The sequence below is a fragment of the Oryctolagus cuniculus genome, chromosome 5 (assembly GCF_964237555.1).
Source record: "Oryctolagus cuniculus chromosome 5, mOryCun1.1, whole genome shotgun sequence".
Taxonomy (NCBI): domain Eukaryota; kingdom Metazoa; phylum Chordata; class Mammalia; order Lagomorpha; family Leporidae; genus Oryctolagus; species Oryctolagus cuniculus.
Window position 1 is genome coordinate 143692006 of NC_091436.1, and position 27959 is coordinate 143719964.

The 27959-nt window shown below is 47.7% G+C and overlaps 1 protein-coding gene and 1 long non-coding RNA gene across 7 annotated transcripts in view; one reads left to right on the forward strand and one right to left on the reverse strand.

Annotated features, from left to right (window-relative positions):
- ATXN1 (ataxin 1) overlaps positions 1-27959 on the reverse strand; it is a 451390-nt gene that overhangs the window by 92999 nt on the left and 330432 nt on the right. The window lies entirely within an intron of this gene.
- LOC138849697 (uncharacterized) overlaps positions 1-27959 on the forward strand; it is a 57627-nt gene that overhangs the window by 516 nt on the left and 29152 nt on the right. Inside the window, exon 2 of the long non-coding RNA XR_011388747.1 lies at positions 1-27959. This exon is cut by the window's right edge and continues 29152 nt beyond it. This is a non-coding gene — a long non-coding RNA (uncharacterized lncRNA).

Sequence of the window (27959 nt, forward strand, 5' to 3'; positions counted from 1 at the left end):
GTAGCCTGGTTTTCTCACTCTGGGGATGTTACAATGTCCTTTGGCTTCAGAGGAGTTAAAGTGTCTTTCCCGGGGAACAAGGAGTGGACACGCATGGATTCGTTCTCCATTCACTCTGAAACCTCCTTCTGGAAACCACCGCGCGGCCAGGAAGTGCTTGCCTGGGCGGCGGACTAAGTGCTGGCCGCCGGGGGAATTCGCCACATCCCCCACGTGTTGAAACCACAGCTGCCCAGCTGCTGCCGCCACTGGGGGAAACCACCAAGTATTCCTAACAAACACGGAGTGCTGCGGCAAACTGCCAGAGTGCCCCATCCCCTCGATGGACCGACCTGACAAAAAAAAAAAAAAAAGCCGAAGTGACCGGCCTGGTCCACGTCGGGGAACCGCTCCCAGAGGCAGGGCTGCTCAGGGCCGGGGCACAGTGGGCGAAGTTTCCATGTGCCAAGGTAAGAGACGGAAGTCCTGGCAGCCATAATGGCTTCTCCTTTTCATCCTCCTCACTGTTCTGGTCTTGGGGGGCTGCCTTTCCTCTCTGGAATGTTCCCTCCCCTTGGAAATGACACACGCTGGAAGCTGCTCTGGGTGGGTGGGGGGCTCCTTTGTGGTTTGAGGATCCTGGTCCACTCTTGGCCTCTGCAAGAAAGCGCCCCCTGGTGCTCATATTTCTACCTCTTCTCCAGGGAGGTCTGTGTTGAGGCCAAAGAGAGGTGGCTGAGCAGGGGCAGCAGGGAGGCTTAGGTGGGGAGGACCCCAGGACCCGCAGCAGCTCCCGCTCTGTGGCTCTGGTCTGGAGAGAGACTCCACGGCATCTGCCTGCTCACTGATCATCCCCTGTTCACATCTCTTACTCCTTCCGCCTCTGCCAATGTGACCCTTGTCCTCAGTCTACATCGCTCTTTCCGTGCGTCCTCCAAGTGGCCTGCTGCACACGGTCCATGACTACTGATCCGTGCAAGGAAGGCCCCGTGTCCCTGTCCCCCAGAGGCACACTCTCAGCGTCTTACACCTCACCTCCTTCTCTGTCTTCAAAGTCTGAAACAGCCAGAACAGAATCCAGCGTCTCCTAAGTCTGTGCCATCTCCTTCATGTCTCATGCCTTTATTAGGTTGCTAGTAGCTGAGTGGCATGCCAGATGCATAAAAAACACACGCAGAGTAACCAGTTCCCTTTCCAAAAAGAAATCATTTAAGCCAAAGACTAGTTCTTGAAAAAAATGTTAAAAGGCAAGGTGTTCAATATCCCTATTTGTCGGTATTGATCTATGTGTTGGACCCACATACGCATGAACAGTTCTGGGTGAACATTCTCATTCTGGAAACCGGATTTCCTAACTGGAGTCTAATTTTGGAAGAGGTCTCAGAAAAGCATCTCATTCCTAGGTAACCTTACAGACAGGCTATCAAATAGAGAAGGCCGATTTTGTACAGAGCGAGAGAGTCAGATGGAGCCCTCGTGTCAGTGACAGAGCCCTCTCCTTCTACCCTCTTTGCATAAAAAGTGCAGTAAAGACGAGTTGAAGAGAAATAGAAAGTCAAGTCTTGGTCAGCGGAAGAGGAAGCGTATTTCGTTAACAGGGTCCTTCTGTGGACACAGCGGTGATTTTTCTCTTACTAGGCGTGTATTTGGACAGCTATTAGCTCGCTACATCACGCGGCTGTTGAGGATGGAAGAGTTTAACACCACGTAAACCTATGTAGACCACTTTACTAGTGAAAATGCTTCCAGGATGCAGCATTTGTGTTAAGGAGAAACAAGGAGAGCTGTGGCTAGGGCTTATGTCCTAGTTGGGGCTGATGAGATGGTTTAAAGGCCAGACCTTCAACTAAAATAATCTCTGCAGAATTGCCTCTCTGGGGCAAAGCGCCCCCTGGTGGAAACATTTTGAGTTTCCAGTTAAAAATGCAAATAATCTACTGATTTCAAGTGTTCAGCTCTCTGCAGCTGCAACCAAAGTACCATATTTAAAGATTCCAAGAGCAACTGAGTGTTTTCTCTCTTCTGGGCCAATACCGCTGCACCAAGGGTCAATTCTCCTATCTCAGGCTGAGATATTTTTCAATCATCAGCTCACCCACAGCGTGGACTCAGATGAAACCTCACCGTGTTGCCAGCCTTCCCTTCTCCTCCTAGCACTTGCTGGTCCTCATTTCCCTAGGATTTAGAACACATCTCTGCATGTTACCGCCTGTTCCCCTTTCTTTTTATTCACGTTCTAGTGTTGTTTCATAACACAGAGGTAGTCTGTATTAGCCAGCAGGATTTTATGGCCTCTCTAGCTTGTTTTTGAAATATTAGAGACAACTGACTTATAACAATTTTCTGATTAACCATATGCACGCAGCCCACGGGCCAAGAACAACAGGAGAGGAGAGCGAGCGAGTGCATGAAGTGCCACTCAGGAGCTCCTTCCTGCGTGCTGGAATCAGGCAGGCGAGGCTGAGCTGGGACAAATGATGAAAGCATTAAAGGAGGAATCACTGCCGGGGCCCAGCGCTCTCCGGTTTTCATTTATTCAACATCCAGCTCCCACTGGTATGCAGCGGCAGCAAAGACCATTTCCACCAGACCTGGCCTGGCTCTGCTCCGGGCTATTGTCGCCCCCGACAAAGGGCCAGGCCAGGGATGGGGGTGTGGCTGCACAGGCTCGGAGCTCTTCCAGGAATCCGGCCTGCAGAGCTTCTTTGCTGCTTTCCATTCACCAGTGGCTCACCTCCGCCGAAGCCTCACAAACTCCAATCAGGCAAGCGCGGGAGCTGTAACCCAGTCCGAATTCCAATCTGCAGACACAGGGCTTTTTTTTTTTTTCTTTTAACTCTATTAAAACACCACTTTGGGTTTTGAATGTCTTATTTATGAAATATATACAAACCTACGTAGAGGTGCAGCTGTGTCTAGATAACATAAATGACTTGATTTCAAAAGGTTTATGGGAAAATGGAATGAAAACACAAATTTATTTTGGTGCAAAAAAAAATCCATGCAGGGGCCAGCGCTGTGGCACAGCGGGTTAAAGCCTTGGCCTGAAGCGCTGGCATACCATATGAGCACCAGTTTGAGTCCCAGCTGCCCCACTTCCGATCCAGCTCTCTGCTATGGCCTGGGATAGCAGTAGAAGATGGCCCAAGTCCTTGGGCCCCTGCACCTGTGTGGGAGACCTTGAAGAAATTCCTGGCTCCTGGCTTCGGATTGGTGCAGCTCCAGCTGTTGTGGCCAATTGGGGAGTGAACCAGCAGACGGAAGACCTCTCTCTCTCTGTCTCTCCTCTCTGTGTAACTCTAACTTTCAAATAAATAAATAAATCTTTAAAAAAAATCCATCTAGGAGATCATCAAAAATATTATAGAAAATGCGTATTATGGAAAAAAAAACTATGCATGGACTGCAAAGATTTTTTTGCGCCACAATTAATTTATCTTTTAATCCTATTTTCCACAAACTTTTTGAAGTATTCTCATCTGGATATACACCAGCTTAGGCGCACGCGCGTGCACACACACACTTGCGCGCATACATTCAGAAACACTAGGACTCTAGCATGAACCAGAACTCAGCCAGATCCGAAACCTGGCACAACAAGCTCAACTTTGGACGGGCACTGTTGCCTTCCCATCAGACTCACAAACACAGAAGGTCTCGGTGCTGCCTTCTCAGACAGCAGGAAGAGGCTGGGGTCCCAGGCCCCTGGCCTCCCACTGAAACATCAGGCTGCTTCTGTTTTTCTAAGGAGGGGGCACTGTCAAATACTTTAAGTGAAGGGACTTGCATCCCACATTCAGACACGGCCCGGCCTCAGCACCGCCTTCTTCATTCCTGCCCATTCCCCCAAAAGCAGCTCAGTGGCTGCCCTGTTAGGTGCTGGGACCACACACACAGCTCCAGGCTTCTGTTGCAAAACTCTTGGGGCCAAGCACAATGACAATAAAACTCTCTCTCTGCAGCAGCTAAAGGAATGTTTAAGATCTTTAAAAAGAAAATGTAAAATAAATATGACAAGATAGACACTGGAGGGAGCTTTACACTTGTAGTGATGGGGGAAAAAGGCTGAAATGATCCACTCTGAAATTGAACACAGAAGTGACTGCTCTGGGAGATCACGAATTGAATTCCAGTTCTTACTGCTCAGTGTGTTCCCCCTGAATCCGGACCCAGAACCGTGTGCACCTGCAACGGGGGAAGCAATGGAACGATCCTTAAGACTCCTTAGCCAAAACCAGAGGCCTTTTACTCTTGGTTTCTGTGTGACCTGGATATATTTTCTCTGAGCATCCTCTTTCTAAGCAGGAGGATAGAATTGACACAGGAAAACAAGAGGAGTGCGACCAGTGACCCTTAAGTGAACCAGGCACGTGTTGCGTTCTCATTTGCTTTTTGGGAGGACTCTGCCCTCTCGTCCAGCCTCTCCCCACCTGAAGCCCCTGGGGACAAGGAGGGCATCTGACTCACATCCATCTGGACCCGACTACAGACGCTAAGCAGGCACAGCAAGCTCTGAGCCGCCAGCCCTGGTGAGATGTCGCGTTAGAGGACATTCTGCACACTCGCTCCTGCTTCACTTAAAAGGCCATGCTCGCTGGAGTGGCAAGAGCAGCCTTTCCTTGGGTTGTATTCAAGCCGTCCGCAGCCCCCGACCTCACACTCGGACACACAGGCTGCCAAGCTGTGTTCTGCACCACTTCCTGTGAAATGTCAGGGCTTAGCCTTGATGAGTGCATCTTTCAGCCCCAGGGGGCTAAGCAAGGAGCTGTCTGTACAAGCTGGGATGGGTGTCCCACCTAAAAACACATACCAGCTCGTGGATTAATGATCACCACCGCTCACTTGCCGCTTTCAAATCTAGGAAGCTTTCCTCCTCCATTCAGCAATGCTGATCCCACTCCTAAAACGGCAGCATCGCTGTGCGGGGCTTGGACGATGTGCTGGGATTGGGTCATTTCTCAGAAGCAAGCTTTTCTTGTTGGGCTTCTCAGAATGTCAAACATGGCCTTGACATGTGCATTTCAGCCCTTCAACTTGCCCTGCACAACAAACTCTGTCACCAATGCGAAGAGTATTTTCATCAGCCCTCCTCAGCACTCAAGACAGAATTTAATATACCTGGTTCTGGATTAGTAAGTGGATCACAGGCACCAAAAAATTTACAGGCAACTTTTGATTAAAAACAGTCTTACAGTGGGTGCTGTGGCACAGCCACTTGGGATGCCTACATCCCATATTGGATGGCCTGGTTCCAATCATGGTTGCTCTGCGCTTATGATATATTTTCCTACTGATGCACCTGGGAGATAGATGATGATGGTCCAAGTATTTGGGTTCCTGCCACCCACATGGGAGACTGAATGAAGTTCCTGGCTCCTGGATTCAGCCTGGCTGTTGTGGGCATTTGAGGATTAAACAAGTGGATGGAAGATTCTCTCTCTCTTTCTCTCTCTCACTCCTTTCCCCTCTTCTTCCCTCCCTCCCCCAAGTAAATAAATAAATGTTTAAAACATAAAAGACACAGTCTCTACTGTTGAAGACCAATGTGTTTATGTCAACCCAATAAAAGTCAAAATTCCTATTTGTATGCTATTAAAAACTGGAGAGTGAGCATTAGGAACAATTCTGCACTTTATCCTGGAAGCTTTAACTTCCCGCCTATGCCCTTTTCAATTCTAATCAATACCCTTTGACACTGCTGCCCCAAAGTCCCCCATGATGTCATGCACCTATTGATGGCAGTGATCTCTGCCATAACTCAAAATGCTCCCAGGGAGCTGGGCTCAGACCAAAACTAGACCGGTAATGCAGGGAGCAATAAAGCGGTTCGTTTGAAAAGCATAAGCTTCATAAATCACTAGCCCCGGAACGGACGAGATCTTGGAGGTGAACTATTCAAGAGCACGCCTTTGGGTGCGTGAAGCACCCGAGGCTCCTTGGCTGCCACGGCAACCAGAGGAGCCCGTCGCCACACCTGCTGTCTTCCAGTCTTCACCAGAGACTTCCTGCAGCACGCTGTGCCCCTTGGTCCTGCTAACACCCACACGGGCCCAGTGCACAGGAGTGCTCGGGTCCTGTAGAAAACACTCATGAAGAAACCAGTGCTTGAGTGAAGACAAGAAACTTACAGGAAGGGAAAGAAGTCATCAGAAAATGCCAAGAGGCACTGGCCTTGGGGTAGAGAAGTGGGGCTTTGTTTCAGTGTTTCGGGTGGCATTCACTCTGCTCCCTACCACTTTGTGAAATGACTGGGCATCACTGGCAGGTGACGAGGCTTTCATAGTCATCTTGGGAGGGGAAGACCAGAACTCTGTGTTTGCTTTTGCTTATAAGCAGGTTCCATCGGTTGTTCAAGGCAAGGTTTTGACACAATGCGCTCTCCTTTTCTCTTCCTGCAACTCACCTGCATTAAGCTGCAACAAGAGACTATAAGGGTGGACTATACGGCCGGTGCTGCAGCTCACTTTGTTCATCCTCCGCCTGCAGCGCCGGCACCCCAGGTTCTAGTCCCAGTTGGGGCGCTGGATTCTGTCCCGGTTGCTCCTCTTCCAGTCCAGCTCTCTGCTGTGGCCCAGGCCCTTGGGCCCTGAACTTGCATGGGAGACCAGGAGGAGGCACCTGACTCCTGGCTTTGGACCAGCGCAGTGTGCCGGCCATAGTGGCCATTTGGGGGCTGAACCAACGGAAGGAAAACCTTTCTCTCTCTCTCTCTCTCTCTCTCTCTCTCTGCCTGTCAAAAAAAAAAGGGGGGGGACTATTTGAAGGAGGGGTGAGCAAACAGAATTTATGCATTCCGTTGCCTTCTAAATTAATCATCCCAAGGAGAATGCAAGTTAAATAATTTTTCAAGAATCTAAAGGAAACTTTTAATAAGCTCTATTAATACCTTCTATTCACAGGGTATTTGAAGAAGTTTGTGGAAAAACATAATGCAAGATTTTAGAGCAAATTCTGACTTGCATGCACAGTTTTTAATAACACTGATTTTCCAGGAGAGGGTGTTGGGCGCAGCGGTAAGACATCACTTGGGACCTGGGCATTCCATACGGAGAGCCTGGGTAGGAGTCCTGGCTCTGCTTCTGCTTCCTGCTATAGCACACCCCATGAGGCAGCAGGATTCCAGGGGCTCAAGTAGTTGGATCCCTACCACTCATGTGGAAGACCTGTTTTAAGTTGTGGGCTCCTGGCTGTTGTAGGCATTTGGGGAGTAAGAGAGAGAGAGAGAGGAGATAGAGGATAGGAGAGGAGAGAGAGATTGATTTTCCACTAATTACTTCCCAAATGCCTGCAATTTCACTCTCTCTGTGTGTGTATGTGTGTATGCATGTGCATGCGCATGCCCTTCAAATAAAATGAAACATTTAAAAAAATTAAGATGCATTTTCCATGATCTTTTTGATAAACCCTTGTAATGGAATTATCTGTTTTTAAGGTAAAGATCAATTAGTTCAACCCTAACAAACACTCTGCATTCAGAGCTATTGAAGACACTACTGAGTACTCTAGTTCTTCACTTTGCAACAGGGAATCCGATTTGCCAAAGTTTACAGCAGAAGGAGGTGCGATACCATCTGTGAGGAGGCCATGACTCACGTAAGGGGACCTGCCCAGGATGACAGAGGAGGTTGTGAGAACGCCTGTTAATTGAGCTTAATTCTGAAAGCTCACGTTATAAGACATAACCCTCATTCCAGCATCTTCACACTATTGGAGTGAACACATGAAGTTGTTTTTTTTTTTTTTTTTCCCCCTCAACAAATCTACTTCTCAGACCAGGCACTCGTTGAGCCTAGCGGTTAAGACACCAAGTGTCCCCTCTTGAAGTGCCCGGGTTTGGTTCTTGGCTCCAGCGCCAGCTAATTCCGACTCTGGGAGGCAGCAGGGATGACTACAGTAACTAGGTTCTTGCCATGCAGGTGGGAGACATGGATTGCAGTCCAGGCTCCCGGCTGCAGCCCCAGCTGCTGTGGACACCTGGGGGAGCGAACCACCACATGGGACCTTTCTCTCCTCACATCTCTTTCAGCCTCCCAAATCAATTTTTAAAAATATACTTCTCTGAATCTCTGCCTTTACAAGTCAATATAATATGGATGTAATGAATATGGAATGGGATACTGAAGCATAAACCAATGGTTTGGCAGGTGCTAGAATGGCAGTAGCTCCTCTAGAGACGACTTCTGTCAGTCTCTCCTAAGCAATACGTTGGCACATGCAAGAGCTGTTAAGTAGTTGTAGAGTGAGGTTTGCCATCTAACCCTGAAGTCCAGGTAAGGAGCTTCTCACCATTAGACTGTGCGAGCCAGACGCCCACCTGGAAGATCCAAACTGCATGCACCCGGCGAATTCTGGCCTCTCAGTCTCAGCTGGGCAAGCCCGGGAGGCCCGCGGTGCAGCTGGAGAAATGCTTTATCTTACAGGGAGGCCTGCTCAGTGTGCTTCATGGGAGCAAAACAGTGGCTGATGGGAAACCTTGCAGGGCTGAGACTGAAGGTCAGGAATTCTTCAGCCCTCCCTGCAGTTTGCTGGCCTCGAGGAGAGGGTCCAAGGTTCCGGTGCCGGGGGTGCTGGTCTGGATGCAGAACGGTGTCAGTGAAGAGGGAATATCCACCAGCCAGCCCCCAGGGCCGGGCATGTGAAAGGATGGTGGGTCACAAAGAACATAATCCCGGGGCCGGCGTTGTGGCGCAGTGGGTTAAAGCCCTGGCTTGCAGTACCGGCATCCCATATGGGCACTGCTTTGAGTCCTGGCTGCTCTACTTCCCATCCAGCTCTCTGCTGTGGCCTGGGAAAGTAGCAGCAGATGACCCAAGTCCTTGGGCCACTGTACTCACGTGGGAGACCTGGAAAAAGCTCCAGGTTCCTGGCTTCGGATTGGTGCCGCTCCGGCCATTGTGGCCATCTGGGAGTGAATCAGTGGATAGAAGACCTCTCTCTCTCTCTCTCTCTCTCTCTCTCTCTGTAACTCTGACTTTCAAATAAAAATAAATAAATCTTTAAAAAAATGAACATAATCCCACCAAGTTCTGGGTTAGAGGAGTGGATCACACATTTCCATACTCACCTTGGTGGCACAGAAAAAGTATGACCAATGGTCACCAGGCCCGGGCAGAGGTGGGAGTGGACTGAACACTCCGGAAGGGAGCCTGGGGGCTCCAGGAAACCTGAGTTACTTGATTGGCCTCACTCTCTCTTAAAAAGATATACTTATTTTATTTGAAAAGTAGAGTCACAGAGAGAGATCTTCCAGTCACTGGTTCACTCCTCAGATGGCCAGGACTAGACCAAGCCAAAGCAAGGAGCCAGGAACTCCATCCAGGTCTCCATACGGATGGCAGGAGCCCAAGCACCTGGGCCATCTTCTGCTTTTTTCCCAGGCACATCAGTGGGATCTGGATCTGAAGTGGAGCTTCCGAGACTCTAACTGTTGCTCATATGGGATGCTAGTGTTGCAGGCTGCGGCTTAACCCACTACACCACAACGCAGGCCCCTGGGTGTCTCTTTTAAACAAACTACATTTATGTTACCAAACGCCTTCAGCAAAGCTGGCTTTCACCTTGATCTCTCCTATTTCTAAAGCAAATTTTCTATTAAAGATGTTAATGACACTGATGTCTTAAACGTGGAGATGCTGGGAGGTGAGGAGCACAAGCATTCTTTTTATTTATTTATTTATTTATTTATTTATTTATTTTTAACAGGCAGAGTGGACAGTGAGAGAGAGAGACAGAGAGAAAGGTCTTCCTTTGCCGTTGGTTCACCCTCCAATGGCCGCCGCGGCTGGCGCAGTGCGGCTGGCGCAGTGCGGCCGGCGCACCGCGTGGATCCGATGGCAGGAACCAGGAGCCAGGTGCTTTTCCTGGTCTCCCATGGGGTGCAGGGCCCAAGCACCTGGGCCAACCTCCACTGCACTCCCTGGCCACAGCAGAGAGCTGGCCTGGAAGAGGGGCAACCGGGACAGAATCCGGCGCCCCGACCGGGACTAGAACCCGGTGTGCCGGCGCCGCTAGGTGGAGGATTAGACTAGTGAGCCGCAGCCCCAGCAGGAGCACAAGCATTCTAATGGAGATGGGAATGAAAGTTAACCCTCTCCCAGGTGCTCAGCTCAGGTATGCTGTCGTTTAATTTTCATAATAACCCCTATGGTTTTAATGATAAGTGAGGATAATGTGGTAAAATCACTTCTGAATTCTCCACGCTAGCAGGCAGCTGAAGTAAACTTGGACCCGCATACCTCTAACTCTAAAAATTCATCTTTATTTTGGCACCCAGTAGGGTACCTGACTCAGCAAGTGCTTAATAAATCCTGGTGACTGAACCAATGAACCGGCTCAAAACACACAGGGGCTCTGATCTGTAGCCAATCCGATGGTACATACAATGTACTTCATTCTTTACTGAAATTGGTTAAATACACCTCAGTCATTTGGCACAACAGCAACAGAGTCACTATAATTGAACAATGTCACAGGATCGATATTTGCTGCTAAGGAATACATGAGTCGGACTGGCTTTGACATTTATCTTCCCAGATGAACACAACTCTGCTGGCCACTGACGCATCAGCGGGAGAGGGGCGTCCCCAGAATTCGCTCTGCTCCACACACCTGCCTTTGCTTTTGTCTGCTTTATGCAAAGCACAGCAATGATCAGCAGAACTCTGTGTTTAAACGTGGTTAATTGTAACCATGAGCGCCTACTTTTTCAGTCTCACAAGGCTTGCAGTTAGGCGTTTAGTTTTTTTCCCAACCTGGCTCATGGAGTTCTAAGGTTAAGGCACTTCCCAAAGCTCTCAGACATGCAAAACGCAGGCTCCTCCAGCCACCTCTGCCTTTCCCACCCTGGGCTATGTTTCTGACCAACTGGTTCTATGGAAGTTTCACAAAGTCATACTCCCCCTGCTGGCCTTCTGCGAAAGCTGTCTGGGCAAGCAAGTAGGAAGCTGGAGACGTTAAGGCAACAGAGAGATGGAAGTCCACTCCAAAGCATGATTTTTGCGTTTGTAAATTAACCCTTCAATCCATGGCTCGGGATCATTGATGTTCTTTGGCTTCGAAAGATAAGCATCAAATCATCGAGGTGGATGAAACATTGTAAGCAGATGGTGGCTGTGAGATAGCAGACAAGGAAGGGGCAGGCTGGGAGGCCTGGGCGCTGGCATTGCCTTGCTGAGATCCCAGGCAAGTCACAACCTGGAGTGGCCTTTCTTTCCCCTTACTACAACTTCCCATTCGGACATACTGGGACTCTTCTGTGTACTGAACTGACGTCTCTTCCCTGGAGGGATTTGTGATCTAGTTGATGATATGTCGTAAGCCAATTAGAGAGGCTGACAAGTGCTGAAAAGCCCTTTATGGAGGAGGAGAACCTGGGATGAGCTGACAAGGGTAAGTCTGAGCCACAGATGCGGGAGCCGGGGACATTCTTCCCTGGTGTCTGCACTGGGATTTCTGACTAATAGACCACGTCTGGCTTTTTCTGATGTAGCAATATTTGGGAGATTATGATTCAAGCAGTGATTTGTCTATACTTGTACAAGGATGCTAGCTGACACATTGGCCTTTGTTTTAAGCATTGTTAACAGGCAAAAACTCCAACTCTCCAAACACGGTGTGGTCATTTGCTTAGATAGATTCTTTAATTGCTAAAGTCTTCATCAAATTGTGTTTCCTTCAAATTATGCACCTGCCATGAACTGCAAGTATATTAGAATCTCATCCACAACCCCTAGAGAAACCAAGGGAATTTCACAGGCGCTCCTGTCAATGTAGCCGGGCTTCCTTTGAATGGGAATGGCTAAAGATGAAAAATACTTAGGAAAAACAAAAGGCTAGAGGATGCTTGTTTAGATGAACTATCAGTCTGTGCTCTCGAAGAAAATGACCTTTCATGCATAATCAATAAAAATACATAATTAGGTCGGCGCCGTGGCTCACTAGGCTAATCCTCTGCCTGTGGCGCCGGTGCCCCAGGTTCTAGTCCCAACTGGGGCACCAGATTCTGTCCTGGTTTCTCCTCTTCCAGTCCAGCTCTCTGCTGTGGCCCGGGAGTGCAGTGGAGGATAGCCCAAGTGCTTGGGCTCTGCACCTGCATGGGAGACAAGGAGGAAGCACCTGGCTCCTGGCATCAGATTGCCGCAGCGCGCCGGCCGTAGCGGCCATTTGGGGGTGAACCAATGGAATAGGAAGACCTTTCTCTCTGTCTCTAACTCTGCCTGTCAAAAAAAATAATTAATTCTAGCTCTATTATCATTACCACATGTGACTTCAATGCTGATGCTGAATTAAAGTCAATGACACATGTGTAAAAAACGCATAGACACATGTGGGAAGTTCAGGCCCTGTTACAGGCAGCACCTAGTGAAAACATCTGATGATGTCATTGTTGCTGCATTGACCTGTTATGTCCCAGAATCTTCAGGCTATCTTTTTGAAGGTAAAAATAATACTAGTAATAATAATCTTTCTGTCTCCATTAGGATTTAGGGCACTGGGGAGGAGGAAACGATATCAGGGCATCAGAATGGAAATACAGATCAGTAGTGAGGTTCAAATACCAAATTCCTGCCCACCACTACCCAGGGGTGGGGGGCAGATGAATGTTATCACAGTGCGGATGCTGCTGGCTCTCAGTGTACAGGGTGGGGGCCAACATTTGCAGTCAGCCTTGCCGAGACAGGTATCAATCATATCATTCTATGATTTCCTCAGAGGGAAGTAATTTCTCCACCCACTACAGTCCAATATTGCTTGATTTTTAAGATAAGACACTTAGGATTTTACCCCTTGTGTTTAAGTTCTTCAACTACAAATGTCTCATCCCTCACCCCCACACCCCAGTACACGTCGGCTGTTTGAGGTTAACCTGAATGTTTTATTTCATTTCTCTGTGTTTTGCTTAAGGGAGGAACACAAGACATATTAGTTGATTACACCACCAAATGCATGAAATATGGATTTGCTAAATCAGGGCAGTACAAACGCTTTTGGATCTTGCAGGCAAATTCTGAGATTGTGTCATCTGATGCGGTGAATACAAAGGTTTACTCCTTGAATTGTGAACTGTAGAATATGAACCTTGCCAATAGCAGCAAATGTCCCCAAAACCTCCCCCCCGCCTTTTTTTTTGTGCAAGCTCCCAGGTATCCAACGCCGAGCTTGCATACCCAAACTTAGAAGTAAGAAATTTTCTTTGAAGTAAATCAGGTCTTAACAGCCAGAGACTATTAAGATTAACACGGTGCTCCAGGCTGCTCCCTGCATTTTCTTATCTCCTAAGGGGTTATCCCTTTACTGCAGCCTTTCCAGCCATATCACAGACGCCTGTCAAAGCATATACCAGGCTGCACACACACCTCTCTGCCCACATTTAGACTATAAATGCCCCCTTTCCAACAAAACGATAAACTAAAGCCCCACCAGGTAGTGAACCTCAATTCAAACATCCATACAGTTCTATCCCTACCGACCCTCAGTTCTACAGAGATTTCATTTCCAGGGTTCCCCACCTCGACAGACAATAGAAGAAAATGAACCTCAGTGTCACAGACTTCAGAACTGACTAGATCTCCTAGGACTCATTCACCCAAACACTAAGAAACGCAAAGGGGACTCCAAATCCAAACCCACATCAGTACCATCACAATACAAGCCACATACATAATAAAGATTCATCTTGGATTTCTTTGTGGCTTTTCTCCCCAGCAACTAGGGCATTTCCAGATTCCCCGAAGGTCATGAGTTTGGCAATGGAACAATGGCATCCCCAGTGGCTGCACTGGCAACAGCAGTTTGTTCCTCTCTTGGTGATCCATGTCCTGGGGCTGCTGTCTGTCCTGGGAGCTGCAGAGGAAGTGGAGGAGGGCTGGACACAGGGGGAAACCCACTCCCTGCAGAGATGCTGGAATGCCCACTACCTGTCACCTCCGGGAGGCACCAGAGCAGACATTCTGGCGGTGAGCACCCTACAGGCACTGTCAGGGTTTCTACTAAAGGCTGATGAGGTCTCTGTCTGTCCACAAAAAGAAAAAAAAAGTTCCCTACCCTCTGCCCAAGTCATCTTAGAAAGGAAGAAAGGGGAAGGGAAATTGCACTTGCCAGACACATTTGTTAAGTGTACCGATCACTGAGCTGTATGCTTTGTGTTTAATCCTCACACACCTTACTAAGCAGAAATGATATGGCTACTACAGTGCTCATGCAGTGTTCAGCCCAGGCCTGCCTACATCCTAAATCCACATTCTTCCCATATATCATGCTGCCTTCAAAAGGGAGGAAAACAATTTCTTCTTCTTCTTTTTTTTTTTTTTACAGAAGATCAGTTTAGTATACATTAAGTAAAGATTTCAACAGTTTGCACCCCCATAGAAACACAAAGTGAAATATACTGTTTGAGTACTCGTTATAGCATTAAGTCTCAATGTACAGCACATTAAGGACAGAGATCCTACATGAGGAGTAAGTGCACAGTGACTCCTGTTGTTGACTTTACAAATTGACACTCCTGTTTATGGCATCAGTAATCTCCCTATGCACCAGTCATGAGTTTCCAAGGCTATGGAAGCCCCTTGAGTTCTCTGACTCTTATCTTGTTTAGACAAGGTCATAGTCCCTTCAGAGAAAGGTACCTCCTTCTTTGAAGACCTGTTCTTTCCACTGGGATCTCACTCACAGAGATCTTTCATTTAGGTTTAAACATGACAATAGGTCTGATCTGATTTCATCATCATTTAAAAAATCATCTATTATTTTTCACTTTATGTTTCTGTGTGGGAGCAAACTGTTGAAATCTTTACTTAATGTATGCTAAACTGATCTCTAAAGAGAATCGAAAATGAAAAAAAAAAAAAGGGGAGGAAAACACGCACTTTTAGATGCAACTACAACTTGGGCATTTTGCACAAGGTTAGGCTCCCCAGCCTCCTTCTGGTTTCAGCCTTGGGCTATCAGATGCTTTGTACCATGACTGTGACCCTCCTGTACTGTGGGCTCACTTCCCTCACAGGGGCACTCAATCCCTTCCGGGAGCCTAGCTAGCAGTGATATTGTAAGCGCCTAATGTTGAATGAATGGATGAGAATCAATGGGTGGGAAAATAAACACACGAATGAATGAGTCAAAGTGAAACTGGCAAGCCTCATCCTGGGACTGAATGGGCAACGCTGTCTGGATGAAAGCAACACATGTTAGTCACTGTTCTTTGAGCCACGTGACATAAGGCTTTGGTCTCTGAAGCAGCAGCCATGTGGGTGCTGATGGCCTGGGCTTTTTCACCAACAAGTGGCCCACCTGGTACACACTGATTTCCACCAGCCACTGAAGTAGCCTGAAGCCAACAATTCCTTTGGAAGGATCCAGCTTAGGGGAACCTATATTAAAGAGGTGGTCATTTAGACAAAAAGGAATTACTCTACAGTCCTATACTGCATTCCCCCAAATTAAATAACACGGTCAAAGAAAGTGGGGTAAAATCAAACACTGGTCTGCTTTTGAGTTTGGGAAAGTGAAACATCAGTTGTTTGCAGTAGAGATGCATCACTTGGGTGGTAAGAGGCACACTTCTTTCTATAGCCTTAAGGAGCTAATTAGAATGTGAGGAGGCAGTAATTACACCCTTAGAGATATCGGCTAGGTCCCTCGCTTTCCACAGCACAATCTCACTCCCACCTATCACTTAAATTAAGTGTCAGACATTGGATAAGGAAATGGACTTCCGGTCTTCCTGGTCTCTCACTGCCCAGGGACCTGTTCAGTTCCTAGCAGATCGCCTACTCATGTGATGAGACAGCATCTAACCAACTGAACTATTGCAGACTGAGGGCTTCCTGGTCACTGTTGAAACCATCCAACTAGCTACAAAGGCCCGCCCTTCACTCCCCACTCAAAATGCACATCAAGCTGTTATAACGGAGCTTGAGATGAAGCAGCTGTTGCATAATGAAACACTCATCCCCAGGGGATGGTGCCCACGACACAGACAAATGCCAGACATAAGAGAACCCAATGTCTGGATGTACTCAAACACAATTCTTATATTTCAAACTTGTACTCACGGCTTCATCAGTGTGGGAGCCACAGACAGGCTTAAAAACACATGTACAGCTGAACAACGGCAACAGGAGGCCAGGAGAACCTCTTCACTTGGGACTCCGAGTTTTTACGTTCATAATAAGGAGGCATAATGCCTCCTCAAGCTGGCGGCAACTCACTGGAAATACAGGTTGAAGCACTGCCTCAATATACTGGTAGATTGGAATATTTCCAACAAGGTCTATTTTTCTGGGTCTGCAGAATGATACTGATACAATTGTAGAATTTAAGGATCTGTGGATTCTTGTTCAGCACAGTGGACTGAAAGTACAGCTCCTGGAATCCGGAACGAAATGTCAGCTGTAATTAGCTAAGTTCCTGCTACGTCTCGGGCTTTGTACCAGGGGCCTGGAACATTACCTAATTTCATTTTTATAACAATTCTCTGAGGTTCCTCTTTTCCCAGCTATCATCCCAAGCTTGTCTTCCAGCAAATTACCTTGTACCATGGTTTCTCCAACAGAGTAATCATTTCAAAATAGAAGGGATTAAATAGAATAAAGCAGGGCTCATTAATTAATAGCAAGCAGCACAACAAGTGATGGTGACGGGTTCAACATCTAAGTTGCAGTGATTACCAGAGGCAGGTGGGAAATGGAGCTTTGTAGAAGGCAAGAACAGAAGTGGCAGACATCAGGGTCTGTGAGTCTGCCTGGTTCTTGGCCCCTACTAGTTCAGACTTGGAAAAAGAACTGGGCCTCCTCGTGTGACAGCGTTAACCTACCCCTTGCCTGCTTGCTAAGGACAGTGAAATGCAGTACCACTTTTGTTCATCAGAGAAACTGTTATACAGCAAAAATAAATGATCAACCCTCATGGGTTCCCCTGTTTCCTGGATTCCTTCTGCTCCAAGTATGGGACAGAATAGAGTTGTGGGAACTTCCTCCCCCACATCCCTGCTAGGAACAAAAATTATCTCATGGCAGGAAAAAAGGAAGAGAAAAATTTTAATCTTTTTCTCTCTTCTTTCAAATGGGTGGGGAGAATTATACACAGGAAGGGGAAATAGTGCCAGTATATAAGTCAATAATGTCAACATCATAGGAAAAATGTCTAATTCAGCTACTAGAAAATACATATCAGACTTTCTTCATCATCCATTTCACATTGAGTTGTCTATAACAAATGGTCATGATCTAGTGTCTACTGCTTATGAATGAAAAAATCAGTCAATAATTCATATGGTTGTGAAATAATACAATGTATTTTTTAAGAACTCTGTAGTTTAGACTGAATTAATGTAAAATTACTTCTACCTAAAATATCAAAATTAGATTTCACTGGCTCAACAATTAATGCTGCACCCCACATTTACTTTCCTTTGTGCCCTCTATCCTTATGGCCCTCTATAGACAAAGCCTTTGCTATAATCAAGGGGTATATAATATAGAGCAATCTAGAAAATGTGAGGAAAAACAATACCTATGCTATAGCATTGCTGTGGGGATCTACTATGAAAATGCAGGGCCCGAATTGTGGTACAGTGGGATAAGCCGTGGCCTGCAATGCTGGCATCCCATTATAAGCACTAGCCCCAGTCTCAGCTTCTCTACTTCCAACCCAGCTCCCTACTAATGTACCTGGGTGAGCAGTGGATGATGGTCCAGTGCTTGGGCCCCTGCCACCCATGTGAGGGACCAGGTTGAAGCTCTTGGCTTTGGACAGGTCCATTCCTGGTAGTTGCAGCCATCTGGGGAGTGAACCAGTAGATGGAAGATCAAACTCCCTCCAGCCCTCTGCTCTCCTTCTCCCTCTTCTTTCAAGTGAATAAATCAATCTTTTTTTTTTAAATGGACCTGAAGTACCTAACACATATTAAGTATTCATAAATGCCAACTATATAGCTACAAACTTTAAAAAACTTGTGTTTTTACAAGAGAAAGAGAGAGAGAGAGAGAGATCCCATCTGCTACCTCACTCCCCAGATGGCCGGCAAGGGCTGGGGCTGAGCTGGCAGCCGGGAGAGCTACCAGGTCTCCCATGTGGGTGGTAGGAACCTAATTACATCAGCCTTCACCATTGCTTCTCAGAGTTTACTTCAGCCAGAAGCTGGTGTCAGGAGTCAGTAGAGAATCCAGGTAGTCCAGTAAGAGACACAGTCATCTTAACCTACATTTTAGCCACTAGACTAAATGTCCACCTCTAAACATTAATCTAATAGAGAGATGCTATGTAAAGAAATCTCCAACTTGTTCGCATGCCCTAATTTTAAATATACTTTCACTACACTCCAGGCCTCCGATTCCTCTGAATCCCATCCTGTCTTTACTGTGCTGGTAATGGTTCCTGTCTCTTTGTCTGTATCCTATAGCTAAGTGTACAACACATGTCTGAATTCTTCAGTAGACCTTTAGTTTCTGGAAAGCAGAAGCCCTGTTTCATTTATCATTGTGTAGACAGAAGAATATGGCTTACATCCTGCATATTGTGAGCTTAGATAAGTATTTGCCGAATGAGTAAGTGAACGAATGCATGTGTGAATAATATATTGTGGAACAAATCCTAGAGCCCAACAGGTGCCTACCTCACCAATGCTTTAATCTTTTGTCAGTTTGACCTAAAATGAACATTTAGCTGTTCCTTTCACAAGCTCCCAGACTTTTATTTTTCCTAAAGTAAAATTTTACTCTTAAATGGAAAGCATCCATCCCACAAGGCAATGAGCCAAACCAGGGTCCCATCTCAAATAACACACTGATGGATTGCAGGTAACATTTCTATACTTAGAGAGGATTTTCTAACACAATGGCAAGGCAAACACCAACAACAGCTTCTAAGCCACAGCTCTTAATGGAGAGTAGAATATGAAAGCATTCTTTATACATCTGCTTCAACAAGTAAGGAGAGAGTTGCAATTTAGTTTTTACTGTCTATTCTAATTACTTCTATCTACCAAACTATTGAGGCCATTTAGGCTGGAAGAAGAAATCTCTGACTCTGTCCCAAAGAAGGCTAATCATAAATGATCAATAGCTCATATTTTACTGCCATTCCATAAAACAGTCCTCCATACACTGAACCCTAAACAATGAAGTATGAGCTAATCTTCAAGAAGTTTATGGAAAATGGAAGTGAGATATTTATGTAAAACTTTGAAATCCATGCATATGTGAAATACTCATAGTTCATAGAAATATATATTACCAAAAGAACTAAGCAGGGACTTCAATTTTTTCATGAAATTTGATGTATCTTCATATGTTCAGAAGAACACATATTCAAGCTCTATACAGATTTGAGTAATACACCAGGAGTTACGACCAATTCAAGTCAAATTATATTCAGTAACAATAATTTACAAAGTATATACTTTCTGGTCATTCATAGACTGTGTGGCTTTGTACAAGTCATGTAATCACCCCCTGTAAGCCCCAATTCCTTTCCTGTTGAATGAGGATAATAATAGCACATGTGTCTTATGACTATCACAGACTTTTTGATGAGCTGATGCCAGTAAATAGTTTAGCACGTGCTTAGCACATAATAGATGCCCAACAAACTTTATTTATTATAATCACTGACATAATTAATAACCAAGAGCCTCTTTTTATGAGTTCTATTGCTGTCTACTCATTTGTCTAGTAAGCACTCATTCTTCATGCTTTATAAATACATACAAAACTATATTATGAAAATCTTTTATGGTACTTAGAATGGCTTCCTTGTGACAGAAGGAATATTCCCCTCCACTGGGAGTGCAGCAGTGTGCACAAGAGAGCTCCTGGGCCATGTTCCTTACTTCCTTTTGGAGAAATTAGCCCATATGGCTTACAAAGGCACGAGGGGAACCTGCTTAGAAGGGACACAGCTGGATGTGTGTGATGATCAGCATCCCAGCTCTGTCACCGAGAGATAGGTGGACAAGCCGTGAGGCTGGGAGGGAAAAGGGCTGGCGACAGCGGAGATGGACTCATGGGGCTTTCTGCCACGGTTTGGTAGAGCCCACCCTTGTACCCCACCCCACCCCTGCTCCCAGTGGAGGGCCATGTGAGAAGGTTGGGAGCAGAGGCAGCTAAGGAACTGTTCATCCTTTTACTACTGCTATGGCTTGAATGTGTTCATCAGCAGTTCATGGGATGAAAATTTAATCCCCACATTCATATTTAAGTGATTTGAGGAGGTGGGGCTGTTGGGAGGTAATCAGGTGTAGATACAGTCTTGAGGGTTTGGCCCCCCATCAGTGGCTCTATAAGGAAAAGGGAGAGGGAGACTCCAGTGGGCATGCTGGTCCTGTCTCACCATCGGACGCCTCTGCCATGGGGTGATGCAGCAAGACAACCCTCACCAACACCGAGTAGACTTGGGCACCACGCTGTTGGACTGCCAGCTTCCAGAACTGTGAGCCCAGTAAACTCTTCTTTATAAATTACCTCATCTCAGGGATCTGTTCATAGCAACAGAAAACGGACGAAGACACGCACAGAGCTTTGAAAGGGCAGACCCTCATTCTTTGACACTGTTTGCCATGATCCAGCCAAGGGCATTTGGTTCTGGTGCAGAGACACATGAGCAGCAAGGATGGCAGGGGGTGACAGCAATCCTTTCTTTTTTTTTTTTTTAACAGGCAGAGTGGACAGTGAGAGAGAGAGACAGAGAGAAAGGTCTTCCTTTACCATTGGTTCACCCTCCAATGGCCGCCGTGGCCGGTGCGCTGCAGCCGGTGCACCGCGCTGATCTGATGGCAGGAGCCAGGAGCCAGGTGCTTTTCCTGGTCTCCCATGGGGTGCAGGGCCCAAGCACCTGGGCCATCCTCCACTGCACTCCCTGGCCACAGCAGAGGGCTGGCCTGGAAGAGGGGCAACCGGGACAGAATCCGGCGCCCCGACCGGGACTAGAACCCGGTGTGCCGGCGCCGCAAGATGGAGGATTAGCCTAGTGAGCCGCGGTGCCGGCCCAGCAATCCTTTCTAACACATATGCACACAGCCCACAAAATAAAAGAAGTGCTCTCTTCAGATGATACAAAAATCCCATAGTAATGTAAATTACGTCAGGCCTCACTGAATGAACTGAATGGAAATGACCATGGTCCCCTGCCCTGGCTCCTGTCATGCGCACTGGAACATCTTCAGCTGCCCTTTGCTTGGGAGGTGTGCAGGCAGTGAGCGATGGTGGCAGCCTCTTAGCATCTCCGGGGACCTCTGAACAAATGAGCTATCTTGTCAATAGTCCCAGAATGGCAACTCTCCAAATAAATACTAAAACGCACCCACCATTGACATCACTTTAGGGGTTCAGAGTGGGGGCATGACTCCAAGGGATTGCATGTTTTCACTGAACGACAGCTCAGCTATGGGACAATACAGAACATGACGGAGACATCCTAGGAGTCACGCTGGGGTTCTGGGTACGTCTACACAGCCTGTACAAGGCAGCCACTCGCAAATGCCTGCGTTCCTCTGCCTCAAATGGATAAAACTCAGAGCCACACTATCCAAATTTAGTAGTACGCTGAGGCTGGCTGACTTGTCTTCAATGTGACAAGACTCTATGCTCAGATCTGAAGCAATTATTAGAAAGTGAGAAAACAGACACTACTTTTGGGAAGCTGGGAGATGGTTTCATATTCTAAGTCACCACCAGATAGAAGGACCCCTAAAAATAACTTGGAGGGCTATTAGCTCACAGCCCCAGTGCACAAAATCTAACAGACTGTCCACCTCTATCTCTCTATTTTAAATGAAGATTTAAACTGCGAACAGAAACTGAAGATGTACATCATCCATAGAATGTTCCAGAATTCTGCTGCCGACGCCCACCTCACATCCACTCAGTCTGAACCTGAGTTACGAGTGACAGGCCACACAGTCACTGACCTGAAGCAGAAAACTCATTCTGGCTGCGCACCAGCACCCTTCTCTCCGATTGACACATGAAAGTGTAGGTTCCCTGTTGCAACACAGGGAAGAACCTGAGCACAGAGTGGCGGCTTTGTTTGTTGGGTTCATCCAACTGAAGTTGTTGGGGTGCAAGTGTATTTTAAAAGCAGTTGCTTCTGGCCTTCTTGCCTTAGGCTTTCATCTGACACAGTGTGAGAAGACATACACTCACACGTGTCGCCGGATGACTCAAACCGAAATTAACCCCATGTGTCAGGCAGTGGCATCATTTTCACATAGCAGGGGCACAGGAGATCAAAAGCGACATCATCTGCTGCCCCAACAGTTAGTTTTGTCCCCTTCCCCTTTGAATAAACAACAACTAAAGTAGGTGATTTTAAAATAGCACATTGGTGTAGCTCTGACAGGAGGAGACTGGAGGCAAGGCATAAGTGCTCAGGCTTTTAGGGCTTGCATTTTTCCTGTTTCTCTGGAAGGGCATTTTTCAAAGCTATTTTGAATGTGAAAAGCTGTGTGAATGTAAACACTGGCCTGCCTCCTACTGCAAGGTCGTTACAGGCAAAAGGGTGACAGCAAGGACAAGTAGATGCAGAGCCTTGCATGTACATAGGCAGCATGAGTGCGCACGTATGCACACTGGTGGTGCGCACGTATGCACACTGGTGGGGAGTGTGGGGGCAAGTGTGCATACGTGGGAGGTGGTGTGCCTGCATTTGCACACTGCATATTTACTCTTGCGGAGGGTGAGAGTGTGCAAATATACAGGTGCAAGTAGCTGCATGCATTTGTACACTGGAGGAGCAACTATACATGCACACATACACACATGTGGAAGGTATGCACAAATACACATGTGCAGGGGTGTGTGTGCACACATGCAGGGGGAATGTGCACACACATACAAAGGGAGCAAGCTCACATGCACCAGTGTGGGGGATGTGTTCACATCACATTTGGGGGAATGTATACACACACACACACACACACACACACACTCCTGCCTGCATGGGTTGTGGCGCAGACACACATACACATTCCTGCATACCAAGTGGGGAGTACTGAGGACAACCACAGCTCTAATATAAACCACAGTTAAGTCCTAAACTGATGATTTTCTATGGAAATAAACATGGGACACAATGCAGCTTAGCCAAGATTGACCTTTAAGCCCATTTCACAGCCATGGCACATGCGTGTTTTCCAAGCTGCTAATCCCAGCACCTGTTGCTAAGAGAGCCCTTCCATAGGCTACTCATCTTCTGAAGTATACAGGGGTTTGGGTTTTGCCTCTGAATGCTAAAAAGGATGGCTAAATCACTTTTGCGTTTGTTCCAAATTGGAGCAGAACAGCCCAGGCTCGCTGCCGTCGGCTGTCCTCCAAGAGGGCTGCACGTTTGGAGGTTTCAGAGACAGTGGGCTAGACTCCGCATCGAGAAACGACAGACCCAGAACTCTGGCGAGGCTGCTGCCAACTGGGCAGCTTCAGGAGGTGCACAGCAGGGGGTGAGCGAGAGAAAGCCTAGCATACCAGCGTGGGCTGTGCCGTGGCTCATCCTAGCACACCGGGCATGCTCTCTCTTCCCTGCCTACCGCAGGAGTCAAGACAGCTCCTGCCCTCACTCCCCTTCTGCAGCGTCTCGGGCATGCACGCTTCTGCGGCTGCTATAGCTACCCTGAATTTCTTGCCTGCTCTTCGAGTTGAAAAACTCCCCTTTCTTGTGGAGAGTTGGCCAAGAGAGGGGCTCAGATTCTCTGTAGCCTTTGCAACTCAGCACCAGGAAATCCTCTTCTACCTCTAAACCACTCCCTATGGAACCCAGGAGGTCCCCCCAGTCTCCACCAAATCAACACCCCTATCAGCATGCAGTCAACCTGGCACACTTGACTTCCCAGTGCAGAGACCCAGGGATGAATCCAGTCTCCCCAAGTGAAGTAGGAAAACCCTATATGAATGCACATGCGGCCACCAGGGCCTCCACCACTCACAGACCTATGCTACCTTGATCTGGTGGTCTCTGTCGCCTCCGTTCTCCTGCCCTGTGGCAAGGCAGTCTAATTTTAGTTCTTTCATATGTACACAAGTCAAAGGGAAACCAGGGATGTTAAGGGGGGGGGGGTATAATATGCCTGCAAAGACAGTATTGTCCTAAGTCACGTGATCTGATTCAGGGAAGGAAGTCTGGATGGAGAACTGCCAATACTTCATGGAATAACAGGATAATCAGCACAACAGGGCTGGAGAGGATCCTTGCATTCACGTAGCCCTCTCCACAAGCGTATTTCCCCCAATAGCCACAGAGCCTGAAAACTGCCATGTGACCTCTGATCTGATGATGTTCAAGTGTGACTTCCACGATCCTTCAGTGCTTCTTGTCTTTTTGCATTGGGCTGCATTCCACCTCAGTTTGCCCCATTCTCCCTGCCCTTTGCTAAGAATGATCTCATGACCTATCCGTTATACTTCTCCTTACTCTGAAGATACCAAAGATATAAATTCAGGCTTTTCCAGGGTCCCTCCCCTGGTCCCATGAGCCACTCCCCTACACTAAAGTCTCCTGGATACTGTGGATGCTTTCATCAAATAGTCACCCTGAACCAAGTCCTTGTGACCCAACCATAAGGAGTGTTAGCTCCCATGATCTTGGAATGCTAGCCATACTAGGCTGGAAGATTCAAAGATGTGATGTGAGACCAGCCATGCCTTCCTCTCTTTGTCTGAGACTGGGGTTTGGAGGTGTTCTATTAGCCTAGGACAGATTGCACAGCCCCTTACCATCGGCTATTTATCAGACAAGATCAGGCGCATTCAGGCCGGTATGTGTGTAAACCCACTGGCTATTCATCAGTGACATGGAGGGTGATACAGCATGTGCAGGGTCTAATATCACCCACCAGTTCTCCAAGATTAACCTGGGGAGCGCAGGACAGGAGAGGAGGCTAGGCAATGCTTTCAGAGCAGGGAGAAGTTAAAGAAGTTTGTATATAATCAAAGTGCTCCTCAAGCAGGGAGCTGGAGGCTGCCAGGGTAACAGGTTCACGTGCAAGTCTACTCCAAGGTCCCTGATTATCCTAACAAATAACAGAGTTCTTATGAGTCAAGTTTCCTAACACAGTATACACCTGAGCTGCTCCAAATAAGTGAAACTTCTTAACTGGATTTGCCTTGCTAGCTCCTGGGGCCACAGGCTGTGAAATCAGAATTCATAATGTCAAGTCCTTTGAACTCTTCCAAGCACTGTCACATCTTCGGCATCACAAGAGCCTGCAGGCAGTCTATGCGACGGGAAGAGCAGGTGTGAGCATCCAGAGAGGCTGAGTGGTTTTCCGACGGTTGACGGGAAGCAGGTGGCGGTGTGCAGCCTGGAACTGGGCCTGCTGCCTTCCACTTTCCTTTGTGATGGTCACTACAGTATCACCGGGTTACAAGTGGAATCAGAGCTGTGGGTTAAAAACTAAGGAAGGGAAGGAGCACACAGCTGCTGCACGTATGCGAGTGTTCCGAGTGGCGCCTGCACCCAGCATTCGGTGGTATGGAACCATCTACGTAGTTCATGTGGAAAACCACAGGGCAGGACAGGTTTTCATAGGGGAAACCGTCAGAGGAGCCTGATGTTACTTTCTGTGTGTCCCAGGCTGGACCGACAAACCTTTAGCATTTAATGTTGGGATCTGGCTAAGCTCCTTCCGGCTTTGCCCTGCATTCTAGTGTGTGTGTGTGTGTGCTGCCAGCACCAAACACACACAGACCTGGGCTGGCCATGTGGCGCAGCTGGTTAAAGCCCTGACCCGAGTGCCGGCATCCTATGTGGGCGCCAGTTCAAGTCCCGGCTGCTCCACTTCTGATCCAGCTCTCCACTATGGCCTGGGAAAGCAGTAGAAGATGGCCCAAGTCCTTGGGCCCCTGCACCCACATGGGAGACCTGGAGGAATCCCCTGGTTTCTGGCTTCGGATCAGCTCAACACCACCACTAGTGCTGCCCCGCCCTTGAGGACCTTCCAGAACCATCCGATGGTGGTTCTCTGCCGGATTCTGCACCCAAGGCCCCTGTAGGATATTTCACGTTGTGCCCACTGCACCTAGGCTCAGGCCACCAAAGCAGAGCAACATCCCAACTCTTGCCTCCCGTCCCTCTGCAATGCTACCAAGTCCTAGATCTCCCACCTCCTTCATCTTTCAATAGTGTACAGATGCTTTATCTGAGAGTCCTATGGAACAGAGCAAAACAAATATTTACAAATGCTTTCTGTCTCAAGAATCCTCTATACCCACAATCCTTCCATTCGAGGAAAGGAGGGGGCCCTGCTTCATCTCACTGCACTAAGTTGTTTACCAAAAGCGGCCCACGAGGCACTTGCATTCCTTGCCCAAGTGTAGTTCAGATGCTTTTCTGTAAAGCAGCATTTGAATAGTGTTTACCTCTTCACTGTCCTGGAGCGCAGGTGCACCCGAAGCTCCAGTTGCCTGGGAGTGAACCACAGGATAGCATCCCTCACACACTATTTGATCCCCCAGATGCCCCACATTTCCTGAATTATCCTTCACACTTCTCTCTTTCCTTCATACCAGCAGACTGCAGATGTCTATAAAATTTTTCAGCTGTAGCCTGGGTCCCTCAAGTTTCAGCACGGATGCTTGCCTTGTAAATACCAAAGAGCTTGCCAGATTTACTTTTTTTTTTTCATTTGCACATTATCACTCCTTTTTGCGTGACTTCACCTTTCAAAATTTAGGGCTAACAGGTCATTTGGGAGAAAGCTGGCAAGACTGAGACTCCCCAAAGCAGTGCTCAAGTGCTTATCACACGGCCCTTGCTCAATTGCAAACAGACTTACACACTCCACCTCCCATAGCAGAGGACCCTCTGTGCTGGAACAGACAGAAAGCATGCACAGTGCCTGCATAAAGACAACAGGACTCCAGTTCACAGCTAGCCCGAGGTTAGCTACAGTCACATGTTTGCAAGACAGGATGGAGCAGATCACAAGGAAAAACTGTGGCACCTCTGCCCACGATTCTGCTACAGCAGAAGAGCTCGGAGAGGCAAGGCTCTCATTCACCGTTTCACTCTGGAAGGCGATCACTTGCGGGAGCTGCAAGCCTTGTGAGGACAGAAGGCATTATTGCTTTAAAGTCATGAGTGATGAGTCATCTGGGGAGAAGGAAGTTGACTCTGACATTCACTTTGACAGGGCTTTTTCATGGGAAGCGAGGAGGGGCTAGGAATGGGGGCAAGCGTGGGCAGTGCAGCGAGAGGACAGAAGGGTGAAGCCAGCCAGGCACACGAGGACGAGAACTTGCAATCGTGGACCGTATGGAAGAGCTGCTGGTGAGCCACCGTAGCCAGAGGAAGTTGTTGATTGGCCTGGTTCTCAGGGCGGGGGTGGGAGGGTGGGGAGCAGACAGCTCTTCTGTAAGCAGATGGATGACAAATCTCTAGGAGGAGGCTGTGTTGCTCATGTGTGAAACGGTCTCAGCCAAAGAGTAAAAGCGCCAAGCCATGTATGTAAGCAGGAGCCACCTGGCCTGTGTGTGGTGCTGGGGCGGGGTGGTGTGTGTGTGTGTGTGTGTGTGTGTGTGTGTAGGAAGGAAAGACGGTGGCAACACAACCTCATGCTGAAAACTCCAGGACCATCAAAACACACTGGTCTCTACTTGTACATCTGTCTGTCTCTCCCTCTGTCGTCTTTCTTGTGTCTCCCGCCCAACCCATCCCAACACCCTCCAGCTACTTTAACCTCCTCTCCATCTCCCAGATGAATGAGGGCGCTCCAAAATTTCGGTGGGAAAATGGGATGAAAAGATAGGTTCGGGGCTGGCGTTGTGGTGCAGCAGGCTGAGCCAACGGCTTGAGACGCCAACATCCATAACAGAGTGCTGGTTCGAGTCCCAGCTATTCAGCTTCCAATCCAGCTCCCTGCTAATGCATGTGGCAAGGAATTGGAAGATGGGCCAAGTGCTTGGATGCCTGCCATCCACATAGGGGACACGGATAGAGTTCCTGACTCCTGGCTTTGGACCAGCCCCAGCCATTGCAGTCTTTTGGAAAGTGAA